The sequence below is a fragment of the Ascaphus truei genome, chromosome 14, assembly GCF_040206685.1.
Source record: "Ascaphus truei isolate aAscTru1 chromosome 14, aAscTru1.hap1, whole genome shotgun sequence".
Taxonomy (NCBI): Eukaryota; Metazoa; Chordata; class Amphibia; order Anura; family Ascaphidae; genus Ascaphus; species Ascaphus truei.
In genome coordinates this window covers 31221127-31245652 of record NC_134496.1, presented here as the reverse complement: position 1 = coordinate 31245652, position 24526 = coordinate 31221127, and the positions used below count along the sequence as shown (strand labels likewise).

General features: G+C 43.5%; 1 protein-coding gene across 4 annotated transcripts in view; it reads left to right on the top strand.

The window, feature by feature from the left end:
- The first annotated feature begins 229 nt into the window (after positions 1-229).
- Positions 230-24526, top strand: part of SLC35G2 (solute carrier family 35 member G2) — a 35903-nt gene continuing 11606 nt past the window's right edge. For 2 of the 4 annotated variants that reach the window (XM_075570322.1, XM_075570319.1), the window contains exon 1: positions 15550-15876. The gene's annotated coding sequence lies outside the window, so the exon portion shown is untranslated. Of the gene's footprint in view, positions 555-15549; positions 15877-24526 lie in introns of those variants that run through there. The other 2 variants (XM_075570320.1, XM_075570321.1) reach the window with 2 other exon arrangements.

The following is a 24526-nucleotide window of genomic DNA, read 5'->3' as shown; positions in this document are numbered from 1 at the left end:
ACTTTCCTTGTTTTCTAGATCTTTTGCATTCCTGCATCCTCTTCCTCGACCTGTGAAGAAAGTCGCTGTGAGGATCTATACTACCTGGGACAGGACAACATGGCAGCCAGTACCAGATGAAGTTTTATTTCCACTGTGATGATGTTACTGCCCTCACATTGGAGAGACAGGCCAATAAAGAGTGAGGAGAAGAGAAGCAGGGGATTCTGGGGGGGGGGGGGGAAAGGGTTCATCAAGTCTCCCTGATGGAGGGAAATTGATACATCATCTACCCTTTGAGTACCGGAAGATCTTCCAAATCTCAACCACGTAATCGCCTGGTGTAATGACCACGTGGTCGCACAGGGAAACCCTCCACCCCACCAAGAACGTGTACCGAAGTGAAGGGCGCTCCACTACCATTGCAATCGCATTCACCGCTGATCAACAACTAGAACAGGGGTGCTCAACTCCAGTTATCAAGACACCCAACAGATCAGGTTTTAAGGAGATCCCAAAAAAGGAAAAAAGGGATTGGTAGCGACCGCAAACCCCAAGGAAAAGGAACTCACCAGGTAATGAAAAAATGAAAAAACAATTTATTACATACATACTAAAAAACACTAGACAAATACAAAAACAGACAGAAAATCTCCCATGCGTTTCACACCAAAGAGAGCACTTTCTCAGGGACTCCTTGTCTTTGACTGATTGAGCCACCAGTACTGATGCTGGGATATCCATGTGATTGTAGGGGTAGCCAGCATCACAAAATAAAGGTGAAGCCCAGCTAGCTACCCCTAAAACCATGTAACTTGGCAGCCTATATAAGGCTGATTTTGGCCAAATGTACTTTAGGTCTGGGGGAGTAACCGGAATATAACCAATGGATGACATAAAATGTCCTATGCCTGTAAATATTGTATGTAAAGCACTTTATTCCATGTGGTAGAAATTCCCCCAGTTTAGTGAACCAGTATTGTACTGTGATAAGATTTAAATGTCAGCCCTGTAAATGTAGATTTGGCTGTGTAACTGTAACCCTGTTGCACTCAAAATAAATGCCTTATATAGCTAACGAAATATTGAAAATTCTGCAAATTAAGATTGTCTCCGTTTGTGAGCACTGTGTCCTTTAGTAACCACACTAGTAGTTTTAGTAATATCACCAGACCTATACGAATATTACCAAATGTTGGAGACTTAATTTTGTGGTTAGCAACAATAAATGATTGAAGGAAACTGTCCATAATAGTCTATAGTTAGTATCTCCCAAATAAGTACCTACAGGTACTGTACAGTAGGAGAAAGTACGTTTAACACTCCTAGTTGGCCCAAATATCGCCAAATGTCACAACAATGTGATAAAGGAACTGCTGGATGCTGTAGTGAGTATCTCTGTCACGGAGCAAATTAATAGATCAGGCGAATGGTGCTGCGTGGCGGCGGTACCGATTTATATCAGGATATCCCTGCTAAATATAGTATATATCCGGTCAGATCAATTATATAGTCTCATACTTTGCTTAATGCAATACTCACAGTGATCCTATGAGAAGGATCGGACACAGTCTTAGAGACGGCCCCTATTCAATAAGGTAAGCACCCTGTCATATGGACTAGACCACCCTTGTCAGGTTCCCTGTAGGTGGGACAAAAAGGCTGCCTTGTATGACAGACAAGGTGTCCCTATCAGGAGCCACGATCACAGGTAGTAGATCATTTTTACTTAGAGGATACAAATAATCTTACTGTCAGGTATTGGGACAGGGAGAATGCCTGTACGGCAAACGCGTTGTCTCTAAGTAATTATCCTTGTACCGACAAGTATAGCTGATAATTCTGGAGAGGTGTACTCATATATATATATACTAAAAACAGAGCAGAGTAGGTGCCAGCGTGGCAGCCACAGTGATCCTCTGTCAGGCTGCACATACTCCATCGGATAAACCCTTGCCTGGTAGCCAGTATCTGCACAAGGCTGCGGGAGGCTGCTGTATACTGTGGAGGTGTCACAGTGCTAGTCGGAGACTAAATATGCAAGGGAGGTAACGGGTCCAAAAACGGACTTGTCCATAGAGAATTATTAGTCGGTGGTCAATGGACTAGGAGCGCCCGAACTGTAAGGTTTACAATGCTACAAAATTAAAAGAAGACGTGTTGAGAAACGCAAGCTAAAAAACGGGTATGCTGCTAACATACACACACATAACCAGCAAGCTCTTAGAAACCCCCAAAATTACAACATATATATGTATATAAGTGTTAATTGGAGTGCTCCTGCGCGTGTCTAAATGTATACAATAACGCCCAGTGCACTCCAATTGACACATATACATATATATGTGGTAATTGTTGAGGTTTCTTAGAGCTTGCTGGGTATCTGTGTGTTTATTAACTTTGTCCAGCTGGTCTCGGCTGTTTTGTAGGTCAGTGGCCCCTCCCTCCCAGGGTTTAAGCTCGCCCCTCCCCACTTTCCAAGTGTGCAGTTCTCGTTCATGCAGCTGGTTGCGACAGATCCAATGCGATCGTTCTTCCTCTAATTATAGAGGTAAATAAGAAATGTAATCAGTTAGTACCTGCAATATTTGGTCATGCCTTGAAGTGGCTTGCAGGCTTAAAATGCGTTGGCCAAAGGGTTTAACAAGCCCACCTCCCTGGTGACATGTCTGACTTTCCCCTGCCACCTTGACATATGTCAGGGAAAACTATTTACCTCTCCCCCTCCCCACTCAACACTTGACAATGTCAGTTTCTTTGAACTACCAGACACAGGGGAACCAAATCAGCAGGGTGGCTTTAGAAACCCGAGTCTAATTATGCATTGCTTACTCACTGGGATTTCCTGCCATGCATTTTAAAGTCTAGTACTTACACCCTAAGTGTCACCTCCTGTTCTGGCCTGAATGAAAATCCCCTTACCCTTATAATATTAATACACCAAAAAGAGGGGGACTTTCATTCATTACTTCTTATGAAAGTTTCTAATACAGAAAACATAACCGGTTTAATGATTACCCCCTAGCAGTATGCATAGCAAAAATCAGAGCGCGGGACATTCCTATACAAAGTTAGCTTGCTGCTTATATGCTACACGCAAGGCTACTGTTTTTTAAAAACCTTTTTCCTTTCTTGCGGTTGGCAGTGAAACACTGTTGCAAAGTGCACACACGATACATAACTGATACAATGTAACTCAGCATAATGATGTGTTTCTCTTATGCTTAGCGGGACACACAGACAATTCTAACACATTTACAGGCTTTCAGCCAGCAGTGGGCTGCAGAGCTGACACTTCACATTTACCCCATATGACTGAGGGGAACTCTGTTACATGATTTATACATGTGGACCCTTTATACCTAGCGGGACACACACTGACTGTTCTAACACAATTACAGGGTTGCAGCCATTAGTGGACTGCAGAGCTAACACTTTACATTTACCCACTATGACTCAGGGGAACCCTGTTACATGGCTTATACAGCTGATACGTAGCATTACTCTCGCCCCCTTATCCCTGGGGGGAGAGACACAGACATTTTGAATACATTTGCAGTATTACCACCCTTGCTGGGTTGCAGAGCTGACACGCTATAATTCCCAATCTGGCTCAGTGGCACCCAGCCGGGCATAATACCTTTATTTATTGGCCTGGGTACCTCCTCTCCGTCACAATGAGGTTTTGCTACACACTAGAATACGTGATTCAACACTATGATGAAATGGAGGAAACTGCTGCAGGAGATCAGTGATATGATTGGTCTTCATTATTAATTGCACAGTTATATTGTCACTACAGGAGGGGCCCTGCTCATATGGCGGGTTCCATTCCATGGCGCCACCGCAAAGCGAAAATAGCCGAAAAGCGGAACCGACGATTTTTGGCATCTCCAACCCTTCTGTACATGCGCATACTTGCAGTCCCTCCTTCTGCGCATGCACAAACTCGGCCGCTCCCCGTTCTGCGCATGCACAAACTCGGCCGTCCCCGTTCTGCGAATGCGCAGACATGGTGGCCTCCTTCTCGGTACCGCCGTATTGGCAGATCGCCGAGAAGCGAAACACCGAGAAGCAGGGCCCTACTGTATTAAACCGCACACATCCACCGCGGATCCTTATCTATTGCATCTTGTCTCATTGTTGTTGGAAAACCGCAGGTATCTGGCAGCACCTGGTGTATGAACACTCTTCTATAATTTATTTTATAATTCATGGGACTTTAGTCCAATTATATTTCACTTATCACCAGCATGTGATTCACATATTGGTATATGGTTTTGCATTTTTTATTGCACTATTAGGAATAATTATACCTAGATTGCATTTTTCAAGTGCTTTTAAAGTAATGATTATGTAATTAATAGCTTTGAAGTCTAAATTACGGAAGCTGGCTGAAGATGAGGGACATTTATAATACAAAGATTAAGTGCAAACTTCATTAATAAAGGCTTACGTAAAAGTCACTACCTTGAGATGAAGAGATACCTTCTCGAATAAGGAATCATTGCGCTACTATGCATTGTGTGAACATATTTGCAGTACTTAAGGCTGATTAAGTCTATTTCATATCGCTAGGGCAACCAACGATGAGTCACAGGTTTTTGTGAACATTGCAGTGCGACTGATATGCCATCAAAATGACTCATAGTTCCATGGTCAACAGGCAAGAATTATATGAAGCTGTGTGTATATGTGTGTGTGTGTGTGTGTTTGTGTTTGTATATATACAGTGGTTTGCATAAGTATTCCTCCCCCTGCAAATGTTTCACATTTTGTTGGCACGTGAGCATACTCCACGCCGCTTTCAAATTAGACTTTACATGTACAATGTACAAAAACTACTCCAAAGTGGTACAGTTAGAAAATGCATATAGAAAATTAAGAGATTTACAGAGAAAAACAGATTAATCTCAGTTGCATATTGTAAGTATTCAACCCCTTTGCTATTGCAGACCTAAATCAACTCCGGTCCAAATGAATTGTTTGAAAGGTCACATAATTAGTGAAATGGTTTCAATCTGTCTGTAATCAAAGTGTTTTACCGTGTAGATCATTTCTCTCAGGTATATAAAGACTTTCAAGATGCAAGTCACATAGTGATCCAACAAAGCAACCACGAAGACCAAGTCAGGGATAAAGTGGAAGAGAGGAACAGAGTAGGAAAAGGGTACAAAAAAATGTCAAAGGTGCTGATTATCCCTCAGTACAGTGAAGTCCATCATTAAGAAGTGGAAGATGCATCATATTACCCAGATCAGGTCGCCCTCCCAAACTCGATCAGCCGGGCAAGCAGGAAACTCTGAAACTAACAATGACCTTGAGAGAACGGCAAAGTTCTATGTCTGAGATGGGAGCTAGAGTTCACACATCAACATTAGGCTGGTCCCTACACAAAGCTGGCCTGTATGGACAGGTGGGGAGAAGCCATTGCTCAAAGACTCATTTTAAATCACATATGGATTTTGCAAAAAAGCATATAGATATAATGCAGTCATGTGGAAAAAGGTTTAGTCAACACCATCCCAACTGTCAAGCATGGTGGTGACAACATCATGTTATGGGGATGCTTCTCTTCAGCAGGTACTGGGAAGTGTTACATTTGCGTACATCACTTATGCTGTCTGAGGGACAGACCCGCTAGGCAGAGCTGTGGAGTATAGTCCAGAAGCCGCAGACAAAGATTCCACAGGAAACACGGTAAGGAGTGCCAGGAACATAGGAACAGATGGGGTGTGGGGAGCAGGTCACAGGGGTGGCAGGAACAAGGCAGGGTCTAGGAGAACAAGGATAAGTTACCTTGCACAGGCAAGGAGTGAGTGGGAATGACAGAGTAAGGACAGGTGAGAACAATGCCAACTCAGAGACTCATATCTCATTTTGTCAATGTAGATGTTGGTATCTACTGTATGTATGATACATATGTCACCCTTAGTTAAATTTATGTTGTATTGGTTTATATATACAGTATACAAACATCTGGATGTGTGCTCAGTTAGATACTTCTAAGTCTCTATGTTACTATGCTTTACATTTGAAGTCCTTATTTTCCATGTATAAATAGTTTAGAGAATGTTTTAATTTGTTTATTATATTTTATTCATTTGAGATGTGATTGTATTAAAATGTTCCAAGAATTGTATTATATTAATGCATTTTACTATGGGCTGTATACAATTGGATATTTTTTCCTGTGTAGTATACACTCAGTGGCGACGTGATTGGTTAAAACGAAGCTTACATGATTGGTTCCACAATCTTTCTATTAACCAATGGGGTTATTGACACAGGTATAAATATATGATATCTTTATTACCCCTTTATAGTGCTTATTATTTTTTGTTCAAGTTATTATTGATATTACACCTATAATTATTAATAGTCCTCACTCCATAAGGTTCCATTACATTTTTGGACCCTGTCCTGTTTTTGCACCAAATGCAATATTCTAAATATATATATATATATATATATATATATTTATATATATATATTTTTTTATTTTTTTTTGATTATATATATATATATATATATACATAACTTACATAATGTGTGTGTGTGTATATATATATATATCTCGAAAGCTCGCACAAATAAAAGCATTTCGTTAGCCACAGAACGGTATCATCTATTTATTTTTTGATCATACAGTTATATTTGCATATATATATATATATATATATGCAAATATAACTGTATGATCAAAAAATAAATAGATGATACCGTTCTGTGGCTAACGAAATGCTTTTATTTGTGCGAGCTTTCGAGATATATATATATATACACACACACACATTATGTAAGTTATGGTGGGTGAAAAGGTGACTGAAAACCCTCCCTATGCTATAGCATACACCCTAATAGCATATAGCAAATAAAAATATCACTAGTGAGCACATGTCTTAAACAGGTTTGCAACCCTGCTTTTCATTCACCATTATCACCTAGCACAGCGGTGCGCAAACTGGGGGGCGTGAGATTTTGCAGGGGGGGCGCGGGCGGTTACAGGGGCCCCGCACTCTTCCCCACGGCATTTAAATTAAGTGCCGGGGGAGGCGTGAGGCCTCTGTAACTTACTTACCTGCTGCCAACCGTGTCTTCAGCGACGCGTCGCCATGGCAGTGCAGCGTCAAATGACACTGTGACGTCATATGACCCCCGCACGCCAGAAAGGAAGGTAGCAGGGGCACGAGCACCGGGGGGAGTAGGCAGGGGGGACGCAGCGTGAATAGTTTGCGCATCCCTGACCTAGCATACAGTGCTTCCACTACAGCAAGGGATTCTGGGAAATAACATGCAAATGAGCACACAGTGCCACCTTTTGTCTTAAATCCATGATTACATGGAACCCTTAAGCCAATACTCACTGTTTTAAACACAGCTTTTAAACACAGCCTGGGATCAGATGCAAAGCCACTTAACCCACTCACAGACAGCTAATGGTGTGTGTGTGTGTGTGTGTGTGTGTGTGTGTGTGTGTGCGTGCGTGCGTGCGTGCGTGTGTGTGTGTGTGTAAATGTCGAATCTAGAAAAAAAAGACATGTGAATGACAAGTTTCCTGAACCCCTTAACCAGTGTCTGGATGCCCCCGCTTCACAATATCTAAAGCAGCAATCCCGCCTGGGATCTTACCTGAGCCGCAGTCCCTCAATGTCCAAGTACCTTCATTCCCGCAATGTTATATGTTGGAGGGAAGGTGTTCCCTACCTGTCTTCTGGGTTAGGGGGGATTCCAATGTCTCCCGTGTGAAGCTCAAGAGTCAGATCTGGAATAAAGACGTATAGGTTATTTCGGTGTAGGTATAGGGTAGTTAAGATAAATAGGGTAAATAAGATATCCAGATCCAGAGTGTGAGAGTGTGGGCGACAGAAAGAGAGAGAGTGACAGAGAGAGAGAGAGAGAGAGAGAGAGAGAGAGAGAGAGAGAGAGAGAGGGTGTCAGAGAGAGAGAGGGTGGCAGAGAGAGGGCGGATTACAGAAAGAGAGAGGGTGACAGAGAGAGAGGGTGACAGAGAGAGGGGGTGACAGAGAGAGAGTGACAGAGAGACAGGGAGAGAGTGACAGAGAGGGGGTGGGTGACAGAGAGAGAGGGGATGGGTGACAGAGAGAGAGGGGGTGGGTGACAGAGAGAGAGGGGGTGGGTGACTGAGGGGGTGGGTGACTGACTGACACTTGGGTGGGTGACTATGACTGACTGACTGGGTGGGTGTCTGTATTCACTGTATTCACTCATACACACACACACACTCAAACACACACTCTCATACACACACTCTCATACACACACTCGTACACACACACACACACTCACAGGAGACAAGGGATGTCGCACATGAGACAGGTAATGAGCGTTTGATCTCCCCCTGTCCCAGGGCCCCGCTGTAATTACCTGCCCGGGGCTCTCCTCTCTCCTCTTGTCCTCCTCCTCTGCAGCAAAGGCAGCAGCACTATCACCTTCCACCTGCGTCGCCATAATGTGATGCAACCCCCCCTAGTGCCGCGCTGTCAACACCACTGGCAGCGCTGCTGACCCCCTCAGGACTCCGCAGGCCGCCAGCCAATCAAGGGGGAGCTCCCAAGAGGGATGTGTGCGACAAGCACCTTAGATGGTGATGGACATAAATAGGAAGTGAGGAGGAGAAGGTGCGACTGAGGACGTTACGGGCACGACGGGGAAAAGGGAAAGCTCTGTTCAGATAGCTGGAGGTTGGGTAGTCTCCCGGCTGCAACATGAACGCACCTCCGGCTTTTTTTTCTCAATGTGAGCAGGGGAAATGAAACATCAGCACGTGTGGTGCTTGGGTCAATCCCCAGCGTGCAATTTCAGGTCACCCCTGGTGACCGGACGACTGGCTTTGTCGACCACTGTATAATATATATATATACACACACACACACACACACACACATATATACATCTTTTTCTATTGCTAGAAGTGTACATATACAACTATCATTATACACATCATTAAAAAAAATGTGCTCTCCCCTACAGTCTAAACATTAATTTCTGCTGTAATCATTATTGTAAAGGCCACATGAATCACGGTTCTTTACCTAGCAGGATACAGCTCTGCGGGACGTGCTAATCAATCATGTTCTATGCATTTCTTTCAACTAACAGTCCTACTGTCTCCTAATATCAGAATAATTCTCTTTTATACCAATATGTGCCGGCGTTAAATACTACACTTCTGTTTCTTACATCGGACGATGATATCTTGGGCGCAGAGGTTAATAAGACCTCAAACTTGGGGGGGTTTAATGGATACAAGGAACAAGGTAAAAACGGTGAGTGACATCGAGGGATAATCATTAACGATGATAGTACCACTGTGCCGCAGACACATCTGCATCACATGAAGCATCCAGGTCCACGACACCGGGAATGGCAATGGAGGGCTCTTCGAACAGGCGGTCAGCCAAGTCTGCATCTATGGCATACCTGGAACATTAATAGGTCTTCTGGTGCGCCAGGGCACATGCAATAACCGTTACTTCATTAGTACACTGTAAAGGTGTAAGGAATCGGGGAACACATCCTTTGCGACGTGTTCCCTCCTTACCTGCTGCTGCAAACACTGTTCTTGTCCATGTGCACACCCCCGCTCTCATTAGAGTGTGCGCGCACCCGCAGCTCTTCTAGCTGCCGCACATTACCTGGCTCCGCCTCCCACACGCGTCGCGCATCTCTCCCGAGTGGCGCGCACACGCGATGACGTGCAACGATCCCCAGCTGCGTGGCAAGTACTCTCATTCCTGCCTTGTCTTCTGCAGCCTATCCCAGCTTCCGCTTGGGCCGTGCCTAAGCTCCGCCCCCTATCCTCCTTGGCTAGTTCTCCCTTTAAGTGCTTCCTTGTTACTCTCATGCTTTGCTCAGCATAATCCTATGTAGCCTCGTGACGCTCACTTCAGTTGTGCTTTGCGCTACGTTTTGTCTTGCAGTTAACCTCTTGTGTACCGACTCGGCTTGTTAGTGGACCCTTCTGGATTTTGGATTTTGGCTTACCCTCGACTACGGCGATCTCTCCTACCCTTGTACACGGCATACGGACTCGGACAACTCTACTCTCTGCAATCCCAGACCACGGCTTACGGACCCCTACTATCCTGCTCTCTCCAATCCAAGAATACCGCATCTCCTGCACTCTCCAATCCAGACCCGGCAACGCTAGACTATCCGCCTTCCAGGCACGCCTCCGCTGCTGCGGGTGTGTGGTGTTATACCTTCCCACCTCAGTGTCTAGTTTGTGGGAAAGCGCAAGCGTTACAAAAGGTAATACTCCGATAGTCCTGATTGGGGTACTATCAGATAGAAACATTGAAGTCTACAGGAGTTTCCGTGCGATAGTGTCCCGACGAATGAACCCCCTAAAATTTGCAGTATTAACATTTCCACCCCTAACTGCTCCTAAAACTGCACCCACTAATTGCTCCTATAACCCCTCCCTAATTCCTCCCCTGACTGCTCCTATAACCACTCCCTATATCTCCTTCCCAAACTGCCCCCTGTAACTCCTCCCTAATTGCTCCCTATAACAGTTCCTTATAACTCCTCCCTAACTGCTCTCTGTAACTCCTCCCTAACTGCTCCCCCAACTGCTCCTATAACCACTCCCTATAACTCCTTCCCTAACTCATCTTAGGGCGGATTTGCGGACATAGGTGGTGTGTTGGACCTGTCTTGTGAGTGATTGCCCATTCTGGATTGAGTCCTTGGACCCAGGGAGCAGCAGTGGACGGCCATCACATATCTCGCCAGCAATCGCAGGCTTTTAATAACATTTTAAATACTAGGGTACGTGAGCAGGGGGTCTCCGGAGCAGAACCGTGTTAATTTCAGGTCCAGGGGAAACCCTGCTTCCCAAGATACAGGCCCCGTTATGGGGTGCCGGTTGCTCCTATCTATTTAAGGGATGATGTCACATCCTTTAAACTAATGTAACATATCACATGGTACATGAACCAATGGGATTGTCTTCAATCCCATTGGCTGTAATACCATGTGATATGAGACATGTGGTTTTAAGGCTGTGACTTACCTCCCTTGGAAATGTCACATTCTTAACAAAAAAAAGAGAGAGACGGGCACATGATACAGCGTCCAATCGGATTGGACCTGTACCATCTAACCCTAAAATGTGACGTCACAGGCCCTATATAAGGCCTGTTCCGTCTCATTTTAGCTCAAGAAGACGACGGGACAACATCCGTTGTGGATTTAACATGGGGTTTTGGACTGAAATAAAGAAGAAAGAAGATTAAAGAAAAGAAGAAAATAATGACAGATGAGGATAGAAGAAGGTGACAGAAGATCAAAGAAAGAAGATTTTTTTTTTTACCTGATGCTGATCTTCAAGGAGGATGGAGTCGGATTGCAATGGATGACGTCGCGGGTCGAGAGCTTGCAGATACGTCGGGATTCGGAGGGTGAGCGACTTTTCAGGTTTTTTGATTGTATTTATTTATTTTTATGTTTGTGATTGCCCATTGACTGCTATTGTATTAATTTGTGCCCCTTTAGGGTACAGATAAATACAGTGACAGGCAATGCATTTTTTGGCAAATGCTTGTTTTCAATTGATTGTTGTTGATTGCTATTTCTGTTTATTGTTAGGATTACATTGTTTGGAATTTGGATGGCTTCGTTTTTAGTACATTTTACGATTGGGTAGCGTTTTCAATTAATTAATTGTTTTGTTGGCTAGTGGTTTCAATTAATTAATTGTTTTGTTAGTTAGTTCTTTTATTTATTTAATTGATTGGTTGGCTAGTGGTTTTATTTCTTGAATTGGTTTGATAGGTGTTTATTTAATTTAATTCTTATGTTTTGGAATAACAATTGTTATATTTTGCTGTTTTGGTAATAGATAATTTGTATTCATGTGTACTATTAGGCTTTTTAATTCTTTTATTGTTGGGGTGTTTAGGTGCTTGTGTATTTCTTTTATTCTTGTGTATTTTTGGCCTTAATGATTTTTATTAGGTTGACCATTGAGTGCTATAGTGGCTTATCATGCCCATATTATATGGGTATGATAAACCACTGTGCCAATCAATGGGTAGGGGGTGGGTATAGTGGGCCCGGGGTGAGTGGGTTAACCCCTTAATTACTATAGCGGTTATTAATCACTATGGTGAGTAAGGGGTTAGGGGCCATTAGATTGTATTTTTTCATGTACTCATGCTGGCAATGGAGGACATGGACCTGGAGTATGCTGACGAGGACGCCCTTCATGATGGCAGGGGTAAGTAGAAAGTTTTATTTACTTTATTTATGCTGGCTGGCTAATGTTTGATTTTCTAATGGGTAAATGAGCTATTATCCATATCTGGATAATAGTTATTTTGCCCATTAATGTACTGTATGTGTTGTGGGGGTTGTAGGGGGTAGAGTCGGTGGATAGTAGTGTTGTTGTGTTTTTGAATGTTAATTGTGGGTAGGGAGGATGGGTGAAGTTGGTATTTGGCCCTTGGTGGGTCTTTATACCTAACGGGTGGGTAAACTCCTTCATTACCTTAGCTGTATTAACCGCAAAGGTAATGAAGCGGTTAACTCCACCCAGAAAGCCTAAACACCCAATAAGGGCCAAATACCACCTTCATCCGCCCCAGCTACCAACAATAAACATGGCACAGGTAGTTTACCCCTTCATTGCCTTAGCGGTCAGCCGCTAAGGTAATGAAGTTGCCTGTAAATGCATTTTTATTGCATGGGATTCATGCTGGGGGTCTCCGGTGCTGATATTAATGGATATCAGCTCCGGAGATTCCCGGCATCAATCCAATGCAGGAAAAAGGCATTTTTTTTTCAAAGTCCTCTCTCGCCACCTCTCAGCAGCATCTCACCAGCTTCACGCCAACTTTTCCTGGCGTGAGGATTTTGGGAGAAACTCGTCATTCTAGAGCTGCGATTAGCCTCGATAAACTCGAGGCTACTAGAAATGCACGAGTTTCAGAACCTGCTGATAAGTGGCTTATCGCCGCTCACCCAGTGATGTGTTTTGGACAGCTGAAAAAATTGGCGATTCATGCCTTTATCGCCCACTTATCGAGGCTTACTGAATAGCAGTAGGCATTTTGGCCGAAAAGGCCTAGATAAGTGGCTTATCGAGGCTTATAGAATAGGCCCCTAAGTGTCCGGGAGGTTAAAATGGAGCAATCCGCAGATCATAGTGCAGTCTAAAGGTTACCAGAGAAACCTCAGAAACTAGAGATGAGGAAATTGTTCTTTTTTTTTAAAATATCTTTTTATTACAGTGTTTACAGATACATTTCAAAACATTTCATTGTAGCATATTGTATTTACATGTACATAGATCATCCTATAATGTTACATAATTCAAAACATATTTGCGATTTTTTTCGAACTTATACCTGGTCTTGATCTAATATCTCGACTATTTAACTCAAAACCTTGTTCCATAGCTTGCTTGTGATTTCCGTCTTTTCTTTTGAATATCGTATTTGTATTTGACTTAAACTAGGCTCTTCATATTTAATCTGTTCTGTCGTGTTGTGTTTAGTTGCAGGACGTTCCCTTTATTTTCTGTTTTCTTTACTTGTAATTCTATCCATTTCAGTTTACAGTCTTTTCTGAATTTATTCTGTTCTAGCTGGGGCAAGGAGTTCATAATCATCTTCCATTTTAGGTCAAATTTGTCAAACTGGTTATCTCCTACTTCAGTGTTTCCCAACTCCAGTCCTCAGGGAACCCCAACAGGTCAGGTCTTAAGGATATCCCTGCTCCATCACAGGTGGCTCAGTCAAAATGACTGAGCCGCTGATTGACCCACCTGTGCTAGAGCAGGTCCTTAAGACCTGACCTGTTGGGGTTCCCTGAGGACTGGAGTTGGGAAACACTATCCTACTTGTTCGGTAGATATTCTGTCTACCGTGATCAGTTTGCCCAAGAGGGATTTTATAAGTTCTTGTTAGGTGTTTGTGAATCCAACCACTTGATCATAATGGCTTTTCTGGCTTCCAGGAGAATCATCACTGTTGGGAGAATAGAAATTGTTTTAACACTAGAAAAACACTTTTTTATTCAATAAAGAGCAGAATATGCTCAGGGGGCAAGATACTAACATTATATGAGTTCAACTCATGTAGGATTCCGAGGGGATTGGTGTTTTACGTCAGTGGTGCTTTTACATCATGAATAGGCCAGAAGTTGGTAAAGTGACGTCACCATTTCTACTGTCACATGAGCAGATGCAGCAAAGTACATAGTGTGAAAACTGCATTGTTCAGTTAGGACAGAAAACATTTAGGAGTAAAATGGCCACATGCTTATGGCAAGGTATTTGTAGATATAGTTATTTTGAAGTCTTTAAATGTATTTCAACCTTTTGCAAACATTTACAATGACTATACCGTATATACTTAAATTACCTTAATTTACAAGTGACTCTGTGTGAAAAATTGCACTTAATTCGTTTGTAGTAACAAAGGAGCGAGAGGGAGTAGGGGGTATGATACCTCTTATTGGACCAACAAGTTGTTGATATGTTACAAGCTTTTCAACCTCACTGACACACACACACTAAGGCACTGACACACGCAGGGCAGTTGTACCGGATCGCAGGATTGTTGAGCAGTGTGTGTGTGGGGGGGGGGGGGGGGTGTACCACTCCCCTGCGAGCCCCCCCCCCTCTCTCTCAATTTATGTCTCCCCAGTCTCTCTCTCTCCCCCCACTCTCACTCACCCCTCTCTCTTACTCCCCCTCTTTCTTATTCCCTCATCTCTCTTCTTACTCCCCCCTTTCACCTACCCCTCTCACTCTCCCCCTCCTTCTCCCATCTCTACCTTCCTCTTTTCTCTCTCACTCCCTCCCTCACCTCCTCTCTCTCTTCCTCCCCCATCTCCCCAGGGCCTACCTTTGAAACGGGGGCATGGAGTCCTACCCAAGTGACAGAGGAGGGCCCACTCTGGTGGCCAATACCAGAGGTTGGGCCTGACTTCTGGTGGGTCCTAACCTCCAGGTTCTAAACCACTAGGGCAGGTCCCTTTCTGCTGCCTGTGCTGGGACAGATGTCCCTGTGCTCCACCCCCAGCGGAGGGCCTGGGCTCACATAATTTATGCACTGACACATACACATTAGTACGATAAATATGCATACACACCGACACACATTGACACACACATACATTGATATATACTATAAGTAGTGTAATTCAGTATATTCAGAAGCCGCCTTCACAGCTATTGGCTAAAAAATTCCATTGGAAAATTTCGGGGCGATAGTGCCCCGACTGGCATTATCACAGTTGAATGAATAGGTCTACACGCAGAAGTGATATACACATTCATATGATATACACGCCCATGTACAAAGATACACACAGACACACAGGCCTCTCCGTCAATTAAGTGGTTAATGAAAGAGAAGAACAGAAAATCAATTTGAGCCATGACCCTTCCTTACATATTAAGGCAATTGGGGAACAAATGGCTTGTGACAGGCTTGCCAGATGCCCCACCGTCTTTCTGCGCATGCCCTGCTCTGCATCCTCCATGCACACACTTTCCATCTCTTTCTTTCAGTCTCTCTCTCTCCAGCTGCGACCTGCGTCCCTATTTCCTCCTTTGTATGTTTGACAATTGCAATCAGAAAGAACAGAGGGGGAGAGAGAGGAGAGAGGAGGGTGGGGGTGGGGAGAGCTGACTGCCCTCCTACAAACGTCCTTTCTCTTATATTTCCGCTCCCATTAGACACATAGAGGAAACCTTGTAGGGTTTTCCTGAGGAAGTGTGCTGGTTTCAATAAGAGATCAGGGTGGGATGAGGAAGCCGGTTGAAGATGCCTCTTCTCTCTACCTTTAACAGCAAGGCAACCCGTTATTCCTGAAGCTGCCACCACCTTTTACGTGCAACGTCTTCTGCTACAACAAGAGGTAACCGATCATATGATTGCTGTTATATGTTATTGCTTGTTACAGGGTACATTAGGGGGAGGCAGGCACTGTGTCCTTAACCTCTTTTTGGGTAGCAATACACAAGAAATTGACTGATATTTGATGTATAGGGGGAAGATAGAGATGATGGAAATCTTGGCCATTCATCATAGGTTTTGTTCCTGGCACCACAGGAAGCGTTGAATTACCAAATTACCCACCAACGAGTTAACCCCATAGTCCCCTGCTGGGCGCTTGGTTGACTACATAGAACTATCCATGGTGCTGACATTTTTCTCCCTCATGCTAACACCCTATAATCTTTTTCCTACCTTCTTGTCGATGCAGATAAACAGCAGGGCGTAAAAAAAACTTACCTGCCTGGGTTTCTGGGCGTCCATGTCACAGAACCCGAGGTCATGAAGGAAGATAGGAAATTGTTTATTATGATTGTTTATCTAGAATAGAACAGTAGTGCATTCAAGAAGATAATTTCTTATTCATTTTACAGCAAATGAAAAAAGGGGATATTTTTTATTTAAATGTAAAAACTAAAACAGTTGCTTTGTAATATATTTTATTCTCAATTTTCTTTCATTTCTTATAATTAATATGTTAGTCTAATTCATATTTTCAATGAAATCCAAGCCACCCACAACTCGAGTAGTTATAAATTTTTCCATTTTTGCGGCTTTTTATTACATTTTAAGTTTTTGGGGTATTTTTTCTTTTCACGCACCTCTGTCTTGTAAAAATGTATTACTTCTAACAATCTTGAAATATATCTTTATTGCTGGCGTATGGTTGAAGAGAAAACAGATATATTATTGAAGCTTTGGAAGAAACACATATTAAACATTAATGAAATTGTCTCTATGCATTAAAATACATCAAGCTGGCATTTTTGTTGAATTTTGAATGATTCCCCGTGCTATTTTCCATTTAGGCTGCAAATGGATGGGTATGTACTGTAATTGAAAAATATTTTCTGTTGTAATTTTAACAACATTTAAAGCAAATGGTGCAATAAACCAGTTATGACATGGGCACTACAAGCCAGCTTGAAACAAAACGTATGTACAGACTCAGACCATCCTGTGTTAAGTGGTTTATTTCTATACACAGATGCATATAAGAGGTTAACTGTTACTTTGCATTACAAACAGCACAGAGTATTTGCCTTAGAAGGTCAAGCAAGACAGTAAGAAGATATTTAATTGGTTGACCTATTTCCACATGAATTCTTCCCTTTCCATTTAAGTCATTAAATGTTCTGCATTGATTTTGTAGGAAGATACGGGCAATCATGTATTAAAGCAGAATTAAACATATTGTGATAACCTTTTCGTATCGTTATAGAAATATTAATGGGTATATAGTGTGTAAGTCACATGACAATGTTCAGATGATGGGGCAATAACCATCACAATTTATTTTCATTGGATACCTATGACTTTCAGTTGACTTTATTTGATTAATTGTGTAAATACTACAGGATGTGGGGGTGATAGTTTAGTATCCAATCTCTTGTTTTGATTTATATTTTATGTACTATGCTTAGGTCTTTGTAAGCATTGTTTATGTGACTTAATGTTTCAACATTACAACCCCTTTATTCCGAGAGGCATTAAAGGTTTTAATTTATACACAGGACACCATCCCATTCATGCAGTTGTTCAACAAGCATCTTCAGATCCCTGATGTCTAACATTCTATAAGGATGCATGTGTATAGACACCAACACACATACTGTACACACTGTACATACATACACAGGGATGATATGTTTCCCTCACAAAAATAAGCTTTTGGTGCTGCTGGAAGGACATAGTGGCGTGCATGGTGTTCCGCGGTAGAGGCAGTGCTGTGCAAACCGTGTGTTCATTATCAGAGTATTGATACTTATCATCATTATACAGTGCAGAGTTTTCATTATCAGTGTATAGATCGTTACTCAGCATCATTATACAATGTACTGTGTTCATTATCAGTATATAGATACTCAGGATCATTATAAAGCGCAGTGCGTTCACTATCAGCGTATAGCTACTCATCATTATTATACTTCGCGGTGTGTTCATCATCATTGTATAGAAATGCTCAGCATCATTATACAGTGCAGCATGTTCATTATCAGTGTAAAGATACTCATCATAATTATAAAGCGAAGCGTGTTCATTATCAGTGTATGGCTATACTCAGGATAATTATACAGCTCGGCATGTTCCTTATTAGCATATAGATACTCTATCCTTATACAGCGTGGTGTTCATTATCAGTGTATAGAGATACTCATCATCATTATACAGCACTGCATGCTCATTATCAGCATAGAGAGATACCCATCATTATTACACAGCACGGTGTGTTCATTATCAGTGTATAGACATACTCAGGATCAACATACAGTGCTGCATGTTCATTATCAGCGTATAGATATTTATCATTTTGCAGTGCGACATGTTCATCATTGACCTATTATCTAATTCTCACACACTCCTCTCCTCACCTTCATCCACTTTCTCCTCACCTTCATCCACTTTCTCCTCTCTCTTTTACTCTTCTCTCTGTCATCTCTCTCTCCAGGACTTTATTTATAACTCCCCCCTCTTTCTCTCTCTTACACTCCCCCTCTCCATCTCCTCCATCTTTATCTCTCTCATCCCCCTATTCTATCTTCCACCCCTCTCTTACTCCATGTCTTTCTCCTCCACCCTCTCTCCCGATCCTCTCTCAATCTAGCCCTTCTTTCATCTCACTCACCCGTCTCCCTTTCCCACTTTCCCCCCTCTCATTCTCTCTTTTTCTTAATCACTACCCCATTTCTCTTCCTCCTCTCCTTTCTCGCTCACGCTAACTTTCTCTCGCTCTCCCTGCTTTCTCTGTTCCCCACCTTGTCTTATCCTCTCCCTCGCCCACACTTCTCCACCACTCACCACACCCCTGACCGGCTAGACCCGACCCTAGGGTGTGTGCTGCCCTTAGACGAGCACTATTAAAGCTGCCCCCCCCAAAGAAAATCCCCCCAAACATTTTCCTCCCCCTAGATAAGAAGCAGGGGTCTTCGGTGCTGAACCACATTAATTTCGGCTCCAAAGACCCCCTGATTCCTGAGATACATACCTCCATAGGGGGTGCAGGTATGTCATGCCTAGGTCACATGGGCCAATAGGAAGCCACAATGCAAGGTTTGATGTCACGGCTTCCTATTGGCCCATTTAAATTTCTTAGATTTGCATACAATACATTATTTGATTACATCCTCTCTCTCACCCCAACCCCCTTGTCCTCTCTCACCCCCCCCACCCTCCTCCTTATCCTCTCTCACCCCCACCCTCCTCATCCTCTCTCTCACCCCCACCTTCCTCCTCATCCTCTCCCAACCTTCTCCTCATCCTCTCTATCTCACTCCCACCCCCTTTGTCCTCTCTCACCCTCCCCCACCCTCCTCCTCATCCTCCCACCCCCACCTTCCTCCTCATTCTCTCACCCCCACCCTCACCTTCCTCCTCTCTCACCCTCAACCTCCTCCTTATCCTCTCTATCTCACTCCCACCCTCCTCTTCTCTCTCAGTGTGTGTATATATATATATATATATATTGTGGCAAACGGCTCCCTTTGTGTAGCGCTGCCGTTTGCCCATGCTCTTCACGACACAATCTTCTAGGGTTTAATTTATAGAAAAGGAGGACAAATACGTGTATACACACAAGAGGCACACAGCCCTCAACCTTCAGCGGTTTATTTTTTTCATTAGTGACATTAAACATTTCAAACACCATCACTTTAAGAACCAAAAGAAATCATAAAAATACATCTACTCCTGTCAGGAGTCTAACTCACAGCATATCCCTATCTGCAATGTTGGCTGGGTAAGCTAATATCCAAGTTTAAATAAACACACAGATATAACATTGAATTCTTAACTGTCAGATGGGGACAGCGTCCCAAGAGATTCTCAGATTGTGCAACACGTGATGGGGCCGTCTATCCCGAACTGGAGGCTGGGAAGCAGCATGCCCCAGCCTCCAGGCTCAAAGGGAGAATGAAGCAGGAAAACTAACTGCAATATATTTTTGTTCCTCAATCAGGAGAGCAGGTGAGGGAAACCAGAACCATTGTTAGGCTTAGGTACTGTGAATGTGTGGGGCGGATCACTTCCATACAATGTCCGCACTTTCTTCTATAAAATCAGACAGAAAGCTGCCCACTACCCTGGGACTATGTAACTATATATATATATATATATATATATATATATATATATATATATATATATATATATACACAGTATATTCATTTATGAGAATGCCCCACATCAGAGTGGATCAGGTTTCATCAGAGTGGATCAGGTCCTCAGGATGAAGTGCCCCAGTATTGAGAGAAAGAAACTGGCATAGCACAGATCACTCAAGGTATAAAGATTTTATAACAATAAAATAATGTACTCACATTCTAACAATTAAAAACAGGCATGTCACACTGCATTAGTGTAGGAAGACTTTAGCCAGCCAGGCTCACCGTCTCGCAGCGTTCCCCACTCCTCCGCCTCAGCCTCCGGTCAGCTGTTCCCACTGGCGTCTGACGTCACTTCCGGTTTCGCCGCTCGGTAAGGGCTGGATCTTGCTGCAACTTCTCTGCTGTATGCTCCACTCTGGATGAGGCTCTACGCCCTCGAAATGAAAACACCAAGAATTGGCTAGGAGACAGGAGACCAATTGGGTCGTATCCATGCTGCCGATGCCGAGCGTGTCCTTTCATGAAGGTCACCAAGAGTATCCCAGACCAACTAGACACCAAACACCATGTCATCAACAGTTTCATTAACTGTCTTACAGTTGGGGTGGTCTATCTCATCACCTGCAGATGTGGCATGCGATATGTGGGTAAAACCCATAGAGCATTAAAGGTTAGGGTTCTCGAACATTTCGGATCAATACGGAACACCCTAGATACTCCAGTCGTACGCCACATCCATGATCAACACAATGGTGATCCACAATACTTAACATTCTGTGGAATAGAGCACTTACCGTGGGGTCCCCGTAAAGGGAATTGGGATAAGCGTCTGATGCAGCGTGAATGCCAATGGATCTTCACACTCCAGACGCTACAACCCAACGGACTCAATGCGGGATATATTTATTCCGCGTTTTTATGAGCTGTTACCTCCACATTAACTTTACATCTCTGGGTAGGTTCTTTGCCACACATGGACTATTGTGATTAATCATTCATGTCATCATAGGACAGTATATATCTGTAACTATCTTAGACCCTTGATACAGTAATGTCAACATTTCTACTTTGAGGTTTATTTTTATCGATACCCCGGGGTAGTCCTTACGACATATACCCTTAATTGTGATGAGGCATTCAAGTACTATTTAAGAGATCACATTCTCCACCATCTCCTACTTCTCATGTAGTAAGATCTTCATACTAATGATTACAAAAAGTTCAATTTTTCCATCATAATATTTGGGGATCCGGGTATACAGTTGGGGTTTTAAACTCCATATGGCCGTTTTGACTCCTAGAGGCGGTCATTTAAAGTTCACACACTCCTACGAGGTTATACACCCCCCTCTATATACCCTTATGTATCCATGATTTAATATGGAGATGGTGAGACGTTACATCACTTCATCTGAGATGTGATTTACGTTACCACAGGCTATTCCCCTAATTCTGTTCAAAGGGTTTTCTATGCATACACCTCGCAATGTCTCTATTAGACCCTATGGTATACTACTTCTGTTATTAATAATATGAGGTCATAATGACACTCATTGTAGTCCACTAGATTGCAACAGCAATAGGGACAGTAACATACTATAATTCACATGCAGAACATAGTAGGCACACAAAGTGTTAATATGGTATACGCTGTAGCCATACTATGTCTGCGTCATCTATCCTCACTGGTGTTGATTGGCCCCTTTGAAAGACACACCTCTGGCCATTCTATATAAAACACCAGGGATATCATCCTTTTGATGTATTCCCATTACCTTGAGAAAGTGCTAGGTGGCGCGAAACGTACGTCGGTGGTTTTATGACGTCTCTTATGTGACGTCATCAGGGAGCGTGGGGACGGAACGGTGAGTGGAAGCTTCGTTCATAACAGCTAAGACGCCAGGTCGTATACCTCCTTAATAGTATATGCGAGTGACAATGCTAAGTAAAAAACATCTCTAAATCCTGTCATTGAAGCCTTTGCTGTGTGTATTATATAGTATATGCGAGTGACAATGCTAGGTAAAAAAACATCTCTAAATCCTGTCATTTAAGCCTTTGCTGTGTGCATTATATAGTATATGCGAGTGACAATGCTAGGTAAAAACCATATTTGAATTCTGTTTTCTGTCTACCCCTAATCAAATTAAGTGTTGCCACCTAGGCAGGGAACACCCTGTGTAGAAAACCATCTGTTTGAATGTGCCTCAGATGTGCTAATTAAGCAGACAGAACCACACTGTCAGGTGACTTCTTAGGCCTATATTACTCCAGATAGAACGTATGCTGCCTGCAGCCCATATTCAAAGTGGCCCATTATAAGTGGCAAGACTACTGAACAACTCAAGTTTAAAAGGAAGTTCAAAAGAAGTGAAGAAGAAGTGGACACCCCAACAGGCCCTGATTCCTGCATTTGAACTACGCTGAAAAGGAGGATATCATCTATACCAGACTGCATCATTACTGCTGTGATGTTGCCTTTACCATTTATATTTGCTGTGACTTCACTTCTTCTCAAATGATGCACTTCTTTTTACCAGCCTCAGTATGTCTCTAACTCTATTCATATATCTCCATCTCTCCTTCCTTCCCCACTTCTCAGTTCACATGAACTCCTTTCTTACCTGCGTCCTCTGACACCACACAGCTATATCCCCTGCACTAAAAAACACCCCTACAAATCATCCTCACACATCCTCTTTCTATCCCTGCTTCTCCTCCTTGCTTCTGGGGATATCTCTCCCAATCCTGGTCCCTGTCTTATTCTTACATGCGCTCGTCCTTGCCTGCCAATTGCAACCTCTACTCCTTCTGGTGTCAACCCCTCCAACCTCATACCCATCCCCTGCCACCCTCCCTCCTCTCTCCCTTTCTCCTGTGCCCTTTGGAATGCTCGCTCCCTTTCTAACAAGTTCCTCTCTGTACATTACTTTTTTCTCTCTCACTCTCTGCTCTTATTTGCTATAACTGAGACCTGGCTCACTCAGTCTGACTCTGCTCTGGAAGCTGCCCTCTCCTATGGTGGCCTTTCCTTCTCCCACACTCCGCGCACTGATGGCAGGGGTGGAGGCGTGGGGCTCCTGCTCTCCTCTCTCTGCCGTTACCGAACCCTTCCTATTCCTCCCTCTCTTGCTTTTCCCTCCTTTGAGGCTCACACTGTCCAGATTTTCTCTCCTCTCCCTGTCCATGTGGCGGTCATCTATCGCCCACCTACCTCTACTCATTCCCCTACTGCCTTTCTCTCTCACTTTGAATCCTGGCTCTCTTTCTTTCTCTCCTCAGACTCCCCTGTTCTTCTCCTTGGGGACTTCAATTGCCACATTGATGACCCCTCTCTCCCTTGGGCTTCCCGCTTTCTTTCTCTAATCTCTTCTTTTGGCTTTCAATAGTGGACTGCAGCCAGCACCAACAAGGATGGCCACTACTTAGACCTGGTTTTCACTAAAAACTTCTCTCTCTCCGATTTCTCTATTTCCCCTTTTCCTCTCTCTGACCATCATCTCATCTCATTCTCTCTATCTCGCTTCTCCCCTTCTCCACCTCCATCTACCCCCCGGTTCTGCAGAAACCTGCGCTCTATTCACTTACCTGACTTGAGTCCACTTTACGCTCCTCCCTCTCCTCCCTCTCCTCTCTCAGCTCTGCTACAGACCCCGACAACCTGGTCAGGAACTACAACTCTGTCTTATCCTCATCTCTTGATCTACATGCCCCGCTTTCTCTCTGCCGCACTCGCCCTTCTAACCCTACACTCTGGCTAAATTCCCACACACGCATGCTGCGTTCCTCCACTCGTTCCTCTGAATGCCTCTGGAGGAAGTCTCACACTCTCGCAGACTTCCTTCACTACAAATTTATGCTATCCTGTTTCAACTCTGCCCTCTCGCAAGCTAAACAAGCCTACTTTTCTGCACTAATCAACATGCACAAGTCTAACCCACGCCGACTGTTCTCTGTCTTTGATACTCTACTCAAACCATCCTCAGCTGACTCTCCTTCCTCCATCTCCGCTCAGGACTTTGCTGACTATTTTAAGGAAACGGTGGAATCCATACAGCAGAACATCCCCTCTGTTTCTTCCTCCCATCCTACACCTCTTCCTAACTCTCCTCCTGCCTTTCTTGACTCTTTTTCCACTGTCTCAGAGGAGGATGTGTCGCTGTTGATCGCCTCTTCTCCCTCTACCACTTGCCCTCTTGACCCCATTCCCTCCCATCTCCTAAAACCTCTTGCTCCTACTATAATCCCTACGCTCACACACATTTTTAACTCCTCCCTCTGCTCTGGAACCTTTCAATCCCCCTTCAAACATGCAACAGTCACAACATTACTCAAAAACAGCAAGCTTAACCCTACCTGTCTTTCTAACTATAGACCTGTCTCCCTCCTGCCTTTTGCCTCTAAATTCCT